Source organism: Cygnus olor, chromosome 2, assembly GCF_009769625.2.
Source record: "Cygnus olor isolate bCygOlo1 chromosome 2, bCygOlo1.pri.v2, whole genome shotgun sequence".
Taxonomy (NCBI): domain Eukaryota; kingdom Metazoa; phylum Chordata; class Aves; order Anseriformes; family Anatidae; genus Cygnus; species Cygnus olor.
Window position 1 is genome coordinate 157,071,331 of NC_049170.1, and position 14,641 is coordinate 157,085,971.

A 14,641-nucleotide genomic window follows, 5' to 3' on the forward strand; every position below is an offset into this window, starting at 1 on the left:
CATTTCTGACCGGGTCGGTTTCAGAAAGGGACGCCTTATTTCTGCGGTACAGAGGAAATCATGGGCTTACATCTGCGGGGGAAACCAGCAGGACAGTCATTACTCCTAGAACAAAGGAATGCGCTGAAGCTGCAAAACCAAAGCCAATTACCTGGACGACTACTGAATATTACCTACTCTCAGCTTTTCAAAAGAGTTTTGGGTCTTCAGTCTATTTCTTTAAAGGACTGTTCTACTTTTAACCGAGTATTTTCTCTTATCAGTTTATTCTGGTACAAGATAGCGGCTTGGCTTCCAACCCAGTTCCAATGAAAATAGTTAACACTTGCAGGATTCCTTTCTCCAGCATCTGAACCAGCTAAGTGCATTTATACAACACTAAGTTGAGACGGGACAGAGCATTTTTCCTTGAATTATTTCACTGTATTGGGCCTGTTTACTAATTGTTTACGGGATGCTTATACGAGGAAGTTTGATGGAACTATTATTAAGGAACAATTTTGCTAAGTTTATATGTATACACTTAGCTACGTCGTTGCTTTGGTGTTCACAGAGCAGACCGAGCTGTTACCTCGATACGGTGATGTGCATGTGCTAAGCATAGAACGCGTCACAGCTGCTGAAAGCATATGGCTATGAAAGCGGGCATCAAACCAAAAAAGTGAGTGAGCTTTGAGTGACTGGCAGAGATCACAGAACAGGTTTGGGTTGGAAGGGACCTTGAAAATTATCTAATTCCAGCCCCCTGCCATGGGCAGGGACACCTCCCACCAGCCCAGGTTGCCCAAAGCCCCATCCAGCCCGGCCTTGAGCACCTCCAGGGACGGGGCATCCACAGCTTCTCTGGGCAGCCTGTGCCAGGGCCTCACCACCCTCTGAGTGAAGAATTTCTCCCTTATATCTAACCTAAACCTACCCTCTTTTAGTTTACCCCTTGTCCGACCCCGGTCAGACTGCGGTGACGTTAATTTTGCCTACAGTTTCTAAAAAAAACCCTCTTACAAGTACTTTGGCATTTTGGATAGCCTGCCATAGGCCTTCTCGAGTTTGTTCGACTTTTAGAATTGACCCTAAACAACAAGGATTGCCTGAATTTGGTCACTTGAGGTTTTCCACAGACAGTCTCCTATTCAGAAACACAGGAAGGTTTCGTTAAACTAGCACTGATGAAGGATTTCACCGGCCTTTCTAGAACAGTATACCAACTTCCACATCTTTTGCTAGGAAGCGTGGCTGACTCCACAAGAGTATTTCTAACGAGGATTTCGGGAGTCTTCCTGTGCTGGTCCAGAAGTATCACTTATTGCACTGAATTATTGAACAGATCTGCAAGAACTGCAGAGGCCAGTCTGAAATTAAAAATGAAAAACCAGCAAGTGTTCATTCAAACACTCTTCGTGCCAGCACAGTTCACTGAAGGCGGGATCGCGGATTTTTCAAGGTCTGTGGGTTATAGCAGAGAAGTGGAACCCAAGTGAGTCTCCTGTTGAAAACAGATACTCCTGCTTCTGTCCTAGTGTGCTCCTGGAGGCGAGGATCACCTCGCGTGACTAATGACTCCTCGTCCAGTAAAACAACATTCATCTTGAACGCTTCGGTGCCCAAAGCACGCCGTACCTAAACAGATGCCAGCCAACTAGAAAAAGCCAGGGGGAGAGCCAGGAGACATGACTAAGGCGGAAGGGCATGGAATTATTCGCCTCGTTTAAACAAAGACCTGACCATAAGATTCAAATGCAAAATGTGTTGAAAAGGCAGCACTAAGCGATCTCTTCTTCAGAGAAGAGGAAATTGGCCTAAGCTGCGACCGGGAAGATTACAGCACATTCTCCACGTGCTATCGGTATCAGAAGTGTTGTTATCTCTCATGAGAAAGGCAGAGCAGGTTTACTCCTTCCTTACCACACTCGTTGATAGCTTTCCTGTGGCTCTGCAAGCTGAGATTGCTCCTCGCAATCCTTACCCATCCAGTTGCGAGGACACACAACTTCCTACCTTCCTACCAGCTGCAAAGGCGCAGACTTTCCCCTCGTGCTGCATGTTGCAGCTGCGTGCCCCGATATTTAACACAAGGAAATTCAGGAGAAAAATTCTTCAGTCCTTGCAGCTTGTAGACAAGAAAGTACAGTTAGCATTTGGCTAACAAAGATCTTAAAGTTGACGAAAGTTACTGGTCAGCACACGGAGGTATTTGACATTTTAGGTCTTAGTCACTTGTCGAAATGAGGAAAGCCCTCAGGGTAAAGAATTTCATGGCCGTTCAAGCTTATTTTAACAAAAAAGTAGCTCGTCCTTCTGGACTATTTTATTTTGGCAGCTTCACTGAGAACTCTGCTTAGTCATTTTACTTTTCCAATTACAGTACCAGCTTATGCAATAAACTGATGTGTTTACTGTTTGAACAATGACCTGCCAGATGTCAGGGAGGACTAAGATTTGATTGAAGCAATGCGCAGTTACGCATAATATATACTCAAACGTTTTAGGCTTTAAGAGCCTAAATAGACTTGAAATTTCCTAATGCTGCTTTGTAGAGCAGCCAAAATTTAATAGACAAAACAGGGGCACCACTTCCCTGTTATCTCCTTGAAGTGAAAGGCATTTATTATCCTGTAATAACTTTTTGCTCTTCTAGAAGAAGTTTTTTTTAAGTTGGACACCCTTCTGCTATCTGGAAAAAAGGGGGCAGCTCTGAAGAAGTACAAGTCATCGTACAGAACAACAGAGATAGTTCAAAAGGTTACTTCATTTTGGTTTACATTTTTAAGACAGAAGATACTTCGATTCCCAAGTCACGGTGCTGCATTAACAGCCATGGTGTGACACGTTACTGCCCTGAGCTCGTGTTTTGGTTTTCAGTCAAGTTGTAGGGAGCTTGGCGTAGCTTAATCGGAGTAAAGAGGCAGAAGATAACTAGTTATGGGTTTATGAGGGGAAAAAAATAAGTAGTGTTGACAGGATGGGTGCTTTACTGGTGACATTTAAATAAATCCGGCAAGAAAATTCATATGTTGTCCGTAAAGTTCTTCTGACGTTTACAAGCTCTAGTTGCTCTGACTGCAGATAACCCAGAAGACTTTTGGCTAGGGAGAAGTCTTAGCCCACCTTCTTTTGAGGCCCCAGGCAGCTTGCCCTCGTCTTACCACTCATACACAAAGCCTGGAGAAACAGGGTGGAAAATCAAGCGTGCCATTGCGCCCGGTATTTTCCTGATGAAAGAATGCTTGTCCTATAACGATAAGCTTCAGTCAGGCTCAGACCTTCACTCACAGGGAGCACAAAACTTTACAAGCGTTATCAGCTTTCGAAACACGGAACTAAAATTAGCAGAGACAGGAGCTTTACGGGTTCGGTATGCCGTGACGACATCCAGAGAAGAGGAGAGCGCGCTCAGCACAACCAAAACAGACTCTGGTTTATTCAGGGATAGACACCGGGAACAACCAGCCATCTGGGTAGGGATTTGAGAGACCTGAGCCCGGATTTCTTCGCTGTATGGAAAATAAACTGAACACATGTACGTGCCCTCTAGCATGCTTTACTATTAAACGTGATCAGTTCAAGGAATGGGCCAAACCCAAGGAACTCAAGCACACTAAAAAGACTCCTTTATTCTCACTGCTACAAGCTAGTGATGCGATCTACACGTCAGTAAGAAGATGAAGTTAATGCTTGCAAAGTGAAAAGAGTCTTTGGAAACAGCATTTGTTTCTCTAGAGGGCTACCAAACCAAGAGCTGGTGTTATTTATTCACCACAGTCAGTGCATCCTAGCTCAAAGCTGGACTGGAATAGTCCGTCCTCTTCAGATTATGATAGAGCATCTCCATTTACAAAAGTGATTCTAACTGTGAAGTGACTAAGGAAAACATTACGGTAATTAGGGCCTCCTTTATTAGGAATTACAGGCGCACAGTCTTGCCGCACAGCACTGTTCCAAACAAATCTCTGAAAGCCTTCAGACTCATCTTTCCTGACACAATGTTTGCGGCTCTCCTTCTGCATAACCTTGGAAGCAATCCTGTGTGTGTACGAGGGAAGCAAGAAGACAAATACACCCTTGGTTCTTTGCTCCATCTCTTCAATGCACTATTGTGTTGGCCCTAAAAAGCTTTTGCCACCCTGGGCATTTTTGGGAACAGCTTCTGAGCTGTCGCCGACTGGGATAAAGAGCAAGGAATTAGCTCTGGAGATCACAAATAATCTGGGTTAGCTTCCAGGGGAAAGAAAGGTAAGGGTTTGCACAGCAAACCTGTTCCCACTAACAAGGCAGGCACCTAAATTAATTTCAACGAGCTTTCCAAAATACAGTCATCTTTGCTCGTTGAAGGAGTCATTAATTCTAGCCTGACAACATAAATTAACTGACCAGCGATGCCTTTTACTGCAGCAGGCTTTTCTAGCAGCTGTCAGTACAGGTTTGTGCGTACCGGTCCCACCAAGGTGCGCAAAACTCCTTATGTAGGCAGCTTTCCAGAGCCTGTCTATTCCTCATCTGTCTCGGCCACCTCCTTCTCCCCCAGGATGATCTGAAAGGCACTGCTCGGGGCTGTGTCAGCTTTGAAACATCACAATGACTGGTGGCAGAGATGTAGCCTGTCTCCTGCCCAGGAAGCTAATGTCACAGCGGCTGCTCAAGTCCAGAAGAAAGCACAGCCATCACTTCGCTCATCGTTACAGGGTTAAAACCAATTCAAATCGACTTCGATTTGACAGAGGCAGCAGAAATGCCAGCTAGTTTTGACAAAGTCGTCCTCCGGCATCTTTTGGAGGATCCCCCAGCTGTATCCCCAATCCCCCACCTTCTCCTTCCCTTGGAATTAGGAAGGAAGCAGATGGGGCTTTGCTGTCACACCACCAAGCTGCACGGCGAGGGAGCTGAGCCTCGGGATGGCCACAGGCTGAGCGAAGGGCCTTGCACATGAAGCAGCTGCCAGGATAAGTCCCAGGTCATTCAGGATAAGCACCAGGTTATTCACTCTGGCCACATGGAAGAGAAACGCAGCGCTGAAAATCCCGAACCCCTGGGCAAATACTTCCCACTTGCTGGTTAGCCCTACCCAGGCTCTCAATTATTGAAGTTTTTCGTGGTGCAAAACACCAGACTGCAGCAGCTCCCTGCCATTAGCAGCAGCTGTGCCTACCATTTGGTGTGATTCAGCTGATTTCAGAAGTGTTGGCAGCCCCACAGCCGTGCTTCGAATCCCGTTAGATCGCTAACGGTGACACTTGTCTGTCACTCCGAGCGCATCCTCCCCACACACACCGCGAGCAAAACTCTTCGTGTAACGGATCAGAAGAGCGCCAGGCTTCCCCTGCACAGTCAGCAGCTCCCCTCTGCGCCTAACCTTATCACAAAGATTAGGAATGAATATCTAACAAACTACACGCTCAAATATACGTATAATTAGAGAGTTATTCACTGGTCTGAAAGCCTTCTCTTTTCAACTCCCCACTCTTTCCTGGGGGGTTGAAAGGGTGGCAACATCAGGCTTAAACCTTTGTAGATGCAAAAACGATTTAAACAGCTTTAGTCTTAGTTGCTAGCACCTTACAGAGCTCCAATTTGTCCTGTGATGCTAACAAGTTGATGAAGAAAAGTTTTGGGCTCTCGCTTGCTTTATCAGATAGGGTGGGGTCGAGAAGTTCCCAGCCTTGGCTTCCTGGTTTGTTCTCAACCTAGGTTTTAAAAACCTTAATTCACTGAAAGAATCAGCCAGCGTTCTTATTTGAAAAGATGTTGCAATTACCCAGAAAATTATAATAAAGGAAGTTATTTAATCCCTGCATCGATGGGGAGCAAGAACATGAAGCATTTTAACGGCCCTTGCATAACCACCAGGTAAGAACTAGAAGGGACGCTGGGCAGCCACTGAAGCAAAAAATAAAGAACTGGTTTTCATTTAATATTTGCCACTGGCAGGCTTCCTCTCATTTTCCAAGTTAGGGGTGGATGCAATATTAATGAACTGCAGGCTGCCGCTGGAGATAAACAACGGTGTGGCTTTCATCTGCCCATACTTCCACCCCGACCACGCTCCTTGAAACTGCGGGCAGGCAGCGCATCGCACCGCGCCGAAGGACGTAAACACACCGATGTCGGACTCCACCCTGAGGATTAAAGGCTAGGGAGCTATGACCAACACCCCCCTCGATCACTTATCTTTAAGTCAGAATTGTTTTTTTTTTTTCCCCCCTAAATTAAGTTGTACCGCAAATGGTTAACGCGGAACTGCAGCAGCTTCCTCACCCTGTTTCGCAGGAACACCGCGTTATTCCGTCTCTCCACAGAACGCTAAAGCCTCATTCCCCGCTCACTTGAAGAATTTGCCTTCCGTAAGCTATGCTGGGTGTTAAGTCTCAGCCCAGTAATTGCCACGGAGGGACTTAAAGCTTTCTCTGGTGCAGATGTTTGACCAAGGGCCGCTTACCAGCCTGGAGCTGTCAGAGGGAAAGCCTCTACAACTTGAGAGATCCGTGCAGGCCGTCAGGGACGCACCAGTTGTTAAAATCCTAGCAGGCAGAACGAGGTTACGATCCATAATCGAGGCAGTTTAGTGTCAGCTCAGTGAAGGATCCCATCAGATACTCAGAAATACCTACACAGGCTCCTTCCAGAGCCACCCAGACAAGGAGCCTGTTGACCAAAAGCTTCTGAAAGAGCCTGAAGTTCGGGGAACAGTGTGGCTATTATTGTCCCAGTGATAAATCTCGACATTAATTACAATCAGTTATTCAGTAACCAGCCCTAACACAGAACTGGAGCTGATTTCTTTAGAGGGTGTTAATTTAGGAGCCTAGTTAATGAGGAAAAGAAAGCTGCTAAGCGCAGCTCCGGGAAATGCTGTGCAGCGTTGGGCTGCCGGAATGAACCAAGAGGTTGTGGACTGATGAACCCGAGTTCCAGCGGTTTGCAATTAAAAAAGGTATTTTTTTTTCCCAAAGTCTGCTAAATGAGCAGGCATTGGGCATCTGTGGAAGGTGCAGGCATAATAATTACTGGACGGGAACCCAAACCTTTTTATTGCACAGCTTATCTGGGGGCTACTGGAGAACACAGTAAAGGCCACAGCTTTTATCTAGTGCTCCACTCCAGCCCATATGCTCACAAAGAAGATGAGATCCCACTAGTACTATAGGGTCAAAAGGCATCCCAAATTGTCACGCAAACAGCTTATCTGGTTCAGTGGGTTTCCAGAGGGACCTCAAGGCTGAAGAGGTGGGCTCAGAAGAGTCTAAGTCCAACAAGGAGAAATGTGAAGTCCTGCACCGGGGGGGGAACAACCCCAGGACGTGCTGGGGCCACCCAGCTGGGAAGCAGTGCTGCAGGAAGGGACCTGGGGTCCTGGTGGGCACCAGGCTGAACGTGAGCCAGCAAGGTGCTGAGAAGGGTAAGGGTACTTCATAGGCGGCTGAGCACTGGCACAGGTTGTCCAGAGGGGTTGGGGGGTCTCCTTCTTGGAGGAAATTCAAAAGCCACCAGGACATGGTCCTGGGCACCCTGCTGGAGGTGGCCCTGCTTGAGCAGGGGCTGGAGCAGACGGCCCCAGAGGTCCCTTCCCACCCCAAGCAGCCTGGGAATGCCACTTCTCCAGCAGCTACCTGCAATATCTGTAGGAGCACGAAGGGTGCAGATCACCGTCAGGCCATTCTTTTTCTCAGCTCACTGAAGAAGTGAAGTGCTTTGACTTAAGCTGTGATGACCAACGCGAACGGCAGCCTGAGCCGCACAAGTGCCACCATGCTGGAAACGACCAGGGTAACTCCTGCACCAAGAAGCATAACCCTTCTCCCTCTCTGCACGTTAGTTAGAAGCAGAACAAGAGCCAAGAAAACGCAAGAACAAACCTACATCAAGTGCCAGTTCGCCCAGCTACGTTTCAGACAGCGAGCGGGACGTGTGTGCGAGATGTGTCAGCGTTAAAGCTAGCTGTGCATTTGTTTTGGGTTATTTTTTGAGCTCCTGGGAATTAGCTGGCCGGCCACACTGCTCCGAGGAGCAACAGTTCACACTGCCAAATCGCTCCCCGGGGAGCGCCCAGGGCCAGGCTGCACAGGCCAGCGTCCTTGCTCAGATATCCCCCTCGTAAAAGGGGAGAAGTATTTTTACCCTGCACGCACGCCTTCTCCCACCCCGCTAAAAAAAATAAATAAATCCCTGTCTCGTTACCTGGAAGCAGAAAGCCAGCACTGAGACTTCGCTCGTCTCGTCAACTCATTTCTAGGCCCTGCTGATTGACAGGCAAGCTGTGGGTTAAACAGCGGACAGACAAAGCGTATTCTAGCGGATCGCTCACCGCGTGCGAGCGATGCTCGGAAATTAAGTGGCACAGAAATCTGACGGCGCTGCAGTCACCGCTCCTCGGGGTAAGGCACCGCTCCCTGGCCGCCGTCCAGGAAGAGCGATCGCATCCTCAAGGCCAGGAGGCAGGAGCTAAGCGTGACGTGTTTTTGTCCGAAGAGAGCTGCGGGTTCGGCCCCCACTGAGATCATTTATTTATCTGGCACCGAAGGGCGATAACGGCTTGTTTTCGAGCCTCCAAAATAAACGGAGTATGCTGCATGCAGAAGTAGCGCGGGCCAGCCAGCGGAGGACTGAAAATATGCAGGGTCAGCATAACGCTGGTTTCAATTTCAGTTAGGAAAACATCAGAGCTCTCATTTAAAACAAGATGAGGAACTGGGCTCTCTGCTCTAAGATCACCAGCCTTGCGAGCCCAGAACACCACTTCAGAGACAGTTTATCAAAACAACTCGGGGGTGATGCTTTCCTCTTGCTGTTTACACACCGCTAAGATTTTTTAAAAGCGCCTTCAATCTGTTCTTTAGGGCCAAGAAGAGCTGTTTACCTCCTGTCTTTCCGCGCCTTGCTACCTGAGTAGCAACAAATAACTGAATTTTGCTCTTGGAAGGTCTCTTCCCACAGCTGGAGAGCCCCAGATTTGTCCGTCCTCATACAAGGAGGACAAAGTCACACCTCGCAGCATCAAGCCAGCTGAAGGGGATGGTTCAATATTAATAGCGCACAGGATGGAAGTGCTGGAAAGCGAGTCTCCCCCAGCTTGAACTGCATTTTTTTTTTAGTTTTATTACCGTGTTGAGACAGGCTTCCCGTCACCCCCACCTCGAGGTTCGTGCTCGAGCAGAGCACACGCCAGGAGAGCGAGCCCGAGGTCAGCAGCGGCTCCCACGCCAAACCAAATTATTACCAAACGATAGCCTGGCGTCCCGGCCAAGAACGAGTTCGATGAGAAAACCTGGCTGCTTATCCCAGGCTGTTCCAATAACAAATGCCAGCTAGGCTCTAAATGACTTCCCAGCCCTTGGGAGCGCCAACACGAGGGGGCTTTGGCTAAGCCACCGCGTGCCAGGGCACAAAACCTCCCAAGGGATTGCTGTGACGCCCAAAATTCAGCATTTAACTTGATGCAACTTCTGTCTGAGCTGAGATGGGACAGGATGAACTCAGCTCTTTTCAATGCAGAGTACTTCATCCCCCCCACCCAGAGAAGAGGACTACGATATAGGAGCATAACAGAATAACCCCTTTATTGACGATATCACTAACTGTTGAGCTCGAGGGGTCAAGAGCCACTCAGCCCCAGCAGGAGGACGGAATATCCTGCACCAGCTGAAGTTTTGGGCGGTTACTGGACACGCCGTGAGTAGGGCTGCGACCCAAATGCGAGATGTGTGGGTAGCTGATAAGCTGCCGCCTGTAAAGCTGTCATCTGACCAGCAGCAGCTTACCGAGAGCACGTAAAGCCCTTAGCTCACAGCACGCACCTCCCCAGCTTAAGCGTCTGCTTCCAGCTCCCTTCCTGGGCTGGCCGGGGCAGCCCGTCTGGAGGGCGAGTCCCAAAACGAAGCCCCAGCCCCACACGTGGTGTCACTCGTGCTGGCTGCAGATGTTCCGCTTCAGCTTCCTGGCAGCTGGATTTGCCGGAACCGCTCACGTTTTGTGTTTCTGTGAGACGCAGGAGTTCCCCGCTAGGAAGTTCATTGATTCAGACAGTTACTGGGTAGGAGTAACACTGCTGAAGCAGAGCATTGTTTCAAGCGCTAATATCTGCTTAGTGCTGGTAAATCCAGCCAAGTGACAGCCACCGCACTCGCTGTGGCCAAGCTCACCACTCCTGAATGAAAGCCGTCTCGTGAGGCTGGCAGAACGCTGCACACTGAAGGACTGGGAGTCCTGGCAGAAGAAGTTCTCAGTTTAAGCCTTCTCTAGCGGAAACAACAGCACAGGAGGCTATACCACCACCAAAAGGTGTTTTGTTGACCCTCCTGCCTAGAGCAGAAGCAGGGCACAGCCTGGGGCTTCGCCAGTCACACAGGTGAAGGTCACGGGAGTGAGCCTTTGAGACCCAAAAGCAGCACGGCAGTTTTTCATGCTGTCGGTTTGCTAGCTGCTAACACTCCCCCCTCCATCACCCAACTGCCTTGCTGCATCCACAGCGGCTCTCCTGGCAGATCAGCCGGCGAGCCCCGCTTCAATCCAAGGAGCTCTGCCTCTTTTCTGCAGGCTTTTACACCGCCCATCTGGTTAAAGTCAGACTGAACCACAAGCGAAGCTTTTTTTTCCCTTTTTAAATCTGAAGCGCGATGACACCCCTGCGAGCGCGCTCTTGCCCAACACACGCTGCTTGATCGTTCAGTGCAAGTATTTCGGGGTGGCCTGCTGTTAGCAGTACCAGACCGCTAGCTAAGCCCCGAAAGAACCGCCAGCTGCTGCTTCGCGTGATGGGAGACGTGCGGGATTTCGCCCAGCGTGGAAGGAGAGGTGCCAGCAGTACGTGCAAGCAGCCGGCTAGCGGCTCCAGGAATTGAAGCTTGAAGCCACGATGCGTCCCACTGAGAACGACGGCAGAATTTGAAGACGAAGCTAGACAAAAGTCAGCATAGGAACTGTTTACGACTTAAATTAGCGTCTGCTGGAAGCGCAGCAGCGTTGGAAGCAATTCTGTCCACAGCTCTGCTCACTTCATGGCAGCTAGGTCGGCTGCCAGCAGCTCCCACCTAGGCACAAACATGCTTCCTAAGCTGCGTTGCTGACTGAACATTTTGACATCAAAGCTTTTCGATCCTTAGCTGCAGTTTCGCTGAGGAAACACTGCCCAACGTTCCTATTCTCCCAGCTTTTAGGAACGACCCGTTGAAAAACAAGTTCATACAGGGATAGCGGCGGAGTCCACACATTCCAGCCTCAGCAGACAAGCAGAGCCATATTAAATTACCAAGGCCTTACTTTCTAGCGGTCACTGAAGCCAAGACTGGAGTGAATTTAAAGGTAATTAACCTCTGAGGTCACAGACTCGCGAGACGGGTCCAAATTCAGCCTCTAAGCTCCTCAGAGCCCGTCCTAGAAGAAAGGCAGTTGCTTCAATTTACGAATTTTGTCATAACGTGACACAGAAGCAGGAAGTTCAACAGCTAAGTCTAAGCACCACTAATAAAGGATATCTACAGGATACGTTGCACTGCTTTCAGCTGGCAAGGGAGGATGTAAGTGTTAAGTGTACAGAAACTGAACTGCTCAGAACATCTCAGCTCTGAGTTTTGCTTTCGACTGCGAGGAGCCCCCCCCCCAGCACCCAAACGAGATCACAGCAGCAGACGCTGCTCACTCCCTTGAAAAACCCACTCCTGCAGGAACCTGCTGCTTTTTGGGAGTTAACACGTTACACAAGAGCGTTATCTATAGGAACGCACGCTTTCAGTTTTACTGAAAATGCCTCGGTTGTACAGAATTAAGCATAAGACCTGCTATCTTTTCCTCGCCCAGTGAGGCATGAGCCAACTCATGAGCTGGCCTCCAACATCACAAGGAGCTAGCCCAAAACATACGTTCACTGATCCCATCCTCTACATCATGGAAATGAAGTTATTTTGTTGTGATAACCCCCTTAAATACCCAATTTTGTACATACAGCGTGAAGCTCTCACTTCCAAGCCACTGCCTTTGACAGAGAGGAGCTCAGAGTGATGTCCAAGAGCATCTCAGACAGACCTGGATGCAGTTTGAGCAGCTTATGACAGCATTACCTTTCCAAGCCTAAGGTGAAAAGGTACTTCTGGAAGCATTTATAGCCAGAGTGTCAACTAAATACCTTAATCTGTTACCCGAAACTGCTCTTCCTTCTTTAGGAAGGGAGCACTTAGGCCTGTGGAACATTTCATCAATCCAGTATAATCATTAAACAAACCAAATGAGGAAAACCTCATCTTTTACAATCCTGGTACAGGGGAAAAAAGCAGGCACGAGCTACGCAGGTTCAGCATTTAAGCAGTAGAAGTGTCAGAGCGATCACATCATCAAGCACTGCTGCCAGATATTTACAGAAAAGCTCGAGTCCTACAGGGAAACAGCGAGTATCCACCAGCTCTTTGAGCTCAAGTGCCAGCTCAAGCCATATTTCCTTAAATATTTCAGTAGCACTGCCTGATCCGAGGCAGCAGAACATGACGCAGATCATATAGGAGCAGCTCTTACAGAGCAAGAAAGAAACACACTGTAACAGAGAGATTTCTTCCCATGAATTCCCCAAACACCGCGGTTTTCCCTCTGTGCTTTCAGTGCTGTGCATCTAGTAACACACCACCTTTCCGAGCAAAATCACCTCCTCCGTCCAACCTCCACCATCCTGCAGCGTCTCTTCTTACCCTTCCCACTCGCGATTAGCTGCAGGGGCCAAGCTCCAGCCACACTGACTCACCCGCTGCATCCAGTCAGAGCCCTGGCTGGGTCTCTTCCTGCCCTACACACAAACTAAAGGATGCCAGCCTTCACAGGACCCACCACAGTGGAAAACTGCCCCAAAGGGAGGGTATTTTTCAAGGTCAAAACCAATTTTAGCACAGCTAGCAGGTGCAGAATGAGGGCAGCTCAGAGCTGCAAATCACTGATAACGATCTCGAGGAAAACTGCAGCTTTCGGGGGGAGATTTATGAGTTAAGTGCAAAGTAATTTCTTCTTCCTCCCCCCAGGACTCTCCAGCCACCACAGCAGCCTAGGTTAGCCCTCACTGTTTGGTGGCGCATGCCGAGATCAGCTTACAGATTAAACATGGAATTATTCCAATGGCAGACTAGTCAAGTTTAATAGCCTGAAAGGCTAAGCTGATTTCCATCTTTGGTCCCTTGTCTCCCAGCAGAATCCCACGGCCACCTCTTTTCGTCCCATCCTCACCTCGGCAGGACTCGTTGCTCTACCCTAGGCACCCCAATTGAGCCTCTCCAACCCCACCTTCCTCATCCTACCACCCACCCCATCATCTCCAAGCATTTCACCCCATCTGGCTCAGGCAGCCCCACAGCTCCCCCAGCCCATTACCATGGGGCTCATCCCTTTTCCATCCCCACAGCTCCCTCACCTCAACCCCTGCCCCATTTTCTCACTCTTCTCCTCCCTCTGCAGCCTCTCATCTCTCTCACTGAAAAGCTCCCCATCCCCTTCACCCCCTAGTGCCTCACCCCCACAGCACCTCCTTCACCCCAAAGCTTCTCCACCTTCCCCTATATCCAGTTACACACCTTTCTCCCACAGTTTCCTTACCTTCACAGCCCCACATCTCCACACCCCCAAGACTTCCCCAGCTGTTCCTCACCTTCATGGTCTCCTATGTCCCTCACCCCAAATCCTCACCTCACAGCTCCCCAACCCTTCACCCCACTTTCACAGCCCCACAGGTCCCTCACCCCAGATCTCCCAGCCCTTCCTCACCTTCATGGTCCCATTATCTGCCTTATCCCACCTTCTTCCACTTCACAAACCCACATCATTACCCCAAATCCCTCCCAAAATCCTTCCTCACCTTCACAGTTCCGTATCTCCCCTCACCCCACCTTCACAGCCCTCTCTCTCCATCACCCCAACACTCCCAGTGCCATACCCACCTCATCCTAACCTCTCACCCCATCTTCTTCCCCTCTACAGCCCTACACATTCCTCACCCCAAATCCCACAACCTTTCTGCACATTAACAGCCCCATATCTGCCTTATCCCACCTTCTTCCCTTTCACAACCCCACACATCCCTCACCCCAAACCCCCCAACCCTCCCTCACCTCCACATCCCCCCTCACAGCCCTACACCATCACCCCATCCCCTCCTGGTCCCTTATCCCCTCATCCCACCTTTTTTCTCCTCCAGAGCTATACACACCCCTCACCCCAAACCCCCCAACCCTTCCTCGCCTTCGTGGCCCCATATCTACCTTATCCCACCTTCTTCCATCTCACGACCCCACACATCCCTCACCCCAAACCCTCAAACCCTCCTCACCCCCCTCCCTCACACCACAGCCCACCATTCCCCTCAAGACCCCCTTATCCTCCCGCCAAAAAATATCCCCCCCCAAACCCCCTTACCTGCCCCCTGCTCTCCCCCCTGCACCCGGGACCAGCTCCGTGTGGCGGGGGAGGCGCCCGCGGCGGGGAGGGTGGGGGGGGAAGGAGGAGGAGAAGGAGGAGGAAGAGGAGAAGGAGGAGGAAGGGCTCAGCTCCCTCACGGCGACACGAGCGGGCACCGGCGGCCGCTTTATACCGGGCTCCTCGGAACCCCGCTCCCGCTTCCGCTTCCGCCCCCTCCACGCCCCCCTCCTCGCCACCGGCCTCATGAATATGTATAGAGAGGCGTGAT

The 14,641-nt window shown here is 49.8% G+C and overlaps 1 protein-coding gene across 4 annotated transcripts in view; it reads right to left on the bottom strand.

Annotated features, from left to right (window-relative positions):
- Positions 1–14,641, bottom strand: part of SLC45A4 (solute carrier family 45 member 4) — an 82,188-nt gene that overhangs the window by 45,968 nt on the left and 21,579 nt on the right. For 2 of the 4 annotated variants that reach the window (XM_040547377.1, XM_040547374.1), the window contains exon 1: positions 14,371–14,575. The exons of 1 other annotated variant lie outside the window; for it this stretch is intronic. The gene's annotated coding sequence lies outside the window, so the exon portion shown is untranslated. Of the gene's footprint in view, positions 1–14,370; positions 14,588–14,641 lie in introns of those variants that run through there. One more of the 4 variants, XM_040547375.1, reaches the window with a different exon arrangement.